This window comes from Crocuta crocuta, unplaced genomic scaffold (genome assembly GCF_008692635.1).
Source record: "Crocuta crocuta isolate KB4526 unplaced genomic scaffold, BGI_CrCroc_1.0 scaffold89, whole genome shotgun sequence".
In the NCBI taxonomy this organism is placed as follows: Eukaryota; Metazoa; Chordata; class Mammalia; order Carnivora; family Hyaenidae; genus Crocuta; species Crocuta crocuta.
Genome location: NW_027551559.1, coordinates 3,827,633 through 3,830,891, shown reverse-complemented (window position 1 = coordinate 3,830,891; position 3,259 = coordinate 3,827,633). Strand labels below are relative to the sequence as shown.

At 48.6% G+C, this 3,259-nt stretch overlaps 1 protein-coding gene across 2 annotated transcripts in view; it reads right to left on the bottom strand.

Moving 5' to 3' along the window:
• Positions 1–3,253, bottom strand: part of CMBL (carboxymethylenebutenolidase homolog) — a 24,604-nt gene extending 21,351 nt beyond the window's left edge. For both annotated transcript variants that reach the window (XM_077749441.1, XM_077749443.1), the window contains exon 1: positions 3,182–3,253. The gene's annotated coding sequence lies outside the window, so the exon portion shown is untranslated. The remainder of the gene's footprint in view (positions 1–3,181) is intronic.
• Between the last annotated feature and the right edge of the window lie 6 nt (positions 3,254–3,259).

The following is a 3,259-nucleotide window of genomic DNA, read 5'->3' as shown; positions in this document are numbered from 1 at the left end:
CGTCAGTTGATGCAGAACCCCCATCCCCTGTGACGTTTCCTCTCAGTCATTTTCCACCCACTGACCCCCGCTGCTCCACTCCGGGGCTATAAATTTTCACTTTTCTCTGTTATTTCCAGAGCTGAGCTCAATCTCTCTCCCCCAGTGCCTGGTCCCTACACCTGTCCCGATGGTCCTGAATAAGGTCTGCGTTCCGTTCCTTAACAAATGCCATGAATGAATCCTTTGTTGTTCAACACCCTTCAGTCCTACTTCACACACCAAGTGCTTCCATGATATCACAAGTCAAGACCCGTGGGGACCACTGGTACCTATTGATGCCAATTCCAAGGACCTGACGTGTCCTGCACTATCTCCTTTTTTTTTTTCATTTTTTTTTTTTAAGTGAGTTAACATACAATGTAGTCTTGGTTCAGGAACAGAACCCAGTGATTCATCACTTACATAGGACACCCAGTGCTCATCCCTAAAAGTGCCCTCCTGAATGCCCATCACCCATTTCAGCAAGCGGTGCTGGGAGAACTGGACAGCGACACGCAGAAGCATGAACCTGGGCCACTTTCTTACCCCAGACACAAAAATAAACCCAAGATGGATGAAAGCCCTCAATGTGAGGCAGGAAACCATCAAAACGCTACAGGAGAAAACAGGCAGCAAGCTCTCTGACCTCGGCCGCAGCAACTTCTCACTTGACACATCTCCAGGGACAAGGGAAATAAAAGCAAAAATGAACTATTGGGACCTGTTCAAGATAAAAAGCTCCTGCCCCTTCCCCTAACACGAACCCTCCTGAGGGATTCCCTTGCCCCATATATACCTGTCCTTCTTGACTTCTCTTTTGAATCAGTTATAAAATATGCCTGGTTCCCGCTTTAATAAATAAAATAGAATCTTTAACACCTGCACATTTAAAAAAAAAATGTTTAAGTAATCCCTCAACACTCAACATGGGACTCAGGGACTCACAACCCGAGATCAAGAGTTGCATGCTCTACCGACCGAGCCAGCCAGGTGCCCCAACGTTTGCTCATTTTTGTATCTGTATGAGAGTCGTGATCTTACCTTTCCCTGAAAATCATCTTTTAACAACGCTCTTGAATAACATTCCCTTTTTCTCATCGGAAGTCAAAAAAGGCGAGAAATGGGTGGTAAAGTGTGGTCCAGAGAACGTGGTTTTCCTACTTTCGTACCCTCGAGGACGTAAACAACTCAGAAGTCAGACTTCCAGATGCAACAACGTTCTCCAGCAGAACCAGAAAACAGATCTCGACGAGAAAAAGGAATTGGCATGGATGGGACTGTAACAAGTAAAGAAATCCAGGAAGAAATTTCTAGAAGCCTCAGAGATTTGGAAACCAGCAGCAAGCAAACTAAGGCTGAAAGCTAACAGGGGAAGGCAGTGCCTAAAGGAGAAGGCTCAGTGTTTCTCCTTTACTGGGTAAACACTGCCGGAACTTGCTTGGCAACTGAGTTCCGATCTTGCGGCTGGGAAAGCAGGGCCCTACGTAATCCCTATGTCCACAGATGATTCTACCGACCTCAACAACTCCAGATTTATTTGTCCGCAACCATGCTTCTATGTTCCATAGGGTACAGGTCTAGACAGCAAGAATTAGAAAGGTGGATGTGATGAGTACCCACTGGCCTGCACACAAGCCAATCACATGGTGCCCTTGGCCTCTCTGAGGCTGTTCCGAGGCCCAGATCCTATGTCCCCAGGCACCTGTGGGGCTCACTTCTGGCCACCTTAGTTGAAATGGGCTTTGAAAACATCAGCTTGTATCTTTCATCAGCAGGTAGACCTAATCGCAGTTCCTTATGTCAGCAAGGGCCAGGACAGGAGACATGTCGCCTCCCAGCCCCCATGGCTGTGTGCGTGACCTGTGCGGTCCTTGGCAACATGCACGCAGTACCTGGCACCAAAGATGCCATAATGCTAGCCCCACGGTCTCCTCTCTAGACCTAATAGCCGCCCTAAGGAAATACTGCCAAATGTGGATAACAATTGTTTTTTAATTTTTAATGTTTACTTTTGAGAGAGAGAGAGCACGAGCAGGGGAGGGTCAGAGAGAGAGGGAGACACAGAATGTGAAGCAGGCTCCAGACTCAGCTGTTAGCACAGAGCCTGACGTGGGGCTCGAACTCACAAACCGTGAGATCGTGTGACCTGAACTGAAGTCTGACACTTAACTGACTGAGCCACCCAGGCGCCCCGATAATTTTTTAAAGAGAGAGAGACAGAGCACACAGCAGGAGCTGAGAGAGAAGGAAAGAGAATCCCAAGCAGGCTCCACACTGTCAGCACAGAGCCCGATGCACGGCTTAACTCATAAACCTTCAGATCATGACCTGAGCCGAAATCAAGAGTCGGACGCTTAACCCAGTGAGCCCCTCAGGCGCCCCCATAATGATTTTCTGAGGCCGGCATCCATCTTGTCAGTTCAGATGAAAGAATGAAACACCAGAGGTCATGTCTCCCCGACGCACAGCCAAGGAACATGCAGGCCTAGGCTCAAGGGACAGGAATGCTCGCTTCCATTTCTATGTAAGGAATAAAGATATTTTCCAGATTCCAAGCCTCTTGAAATGGAAAGGACTTCCAAGACACCAGATGAAGTGGCACCAGGTGACCTGCTGGTAGGGCCTCACAGGCTTCTTACCAACAGTGTCCACCTTCTCTGGAGACTTCTTCCCCCAAATTTTGCCCTTAAAAACCCTCATGCAAGCCATCGGAGAGTTCCGGACTCTTGAGCATTNCATCAATAAATGGCCTAATTTTCCTCTCTGCAAAAGCTTGGTGTCAATTTGTACTGGCTCCTGGACACACGGACACATCAGGTGGCCAAACTCTCCTTCAATTTGGTTACATTTCAATGCAAATAGGCCCATCTTTCCCACAGGCTTATATTGGCGAAAACTATACAACCCAAACGCCCAACTTGTAGGACAATAATTACAAAGAGGATTCCATTCAAAGGCAGGGAAGAAAGGCTCCCGACCAAGCGTCAAAAATAAATACGAGTTCATGTGCAGTATGATTTCAACAACATTTTTTACAGCGGTGGCGGAGCAGGGCAGGAAAACGTGCCCAAGTGGGCAGGCCCGGGGTGCTTGTCTGCAGCCGTAGTGAACTTAACTGCTGCTTGGGTTGTGAAAAGGGACTCGTGGGTCGCTCCTTTACCTGCGCACCGGGCACACTGGCTCTCCCTTCTGCAAACACGCGCGGAGTGAGCGCCGCGCCGCTGCGCGTCCCTGCGCC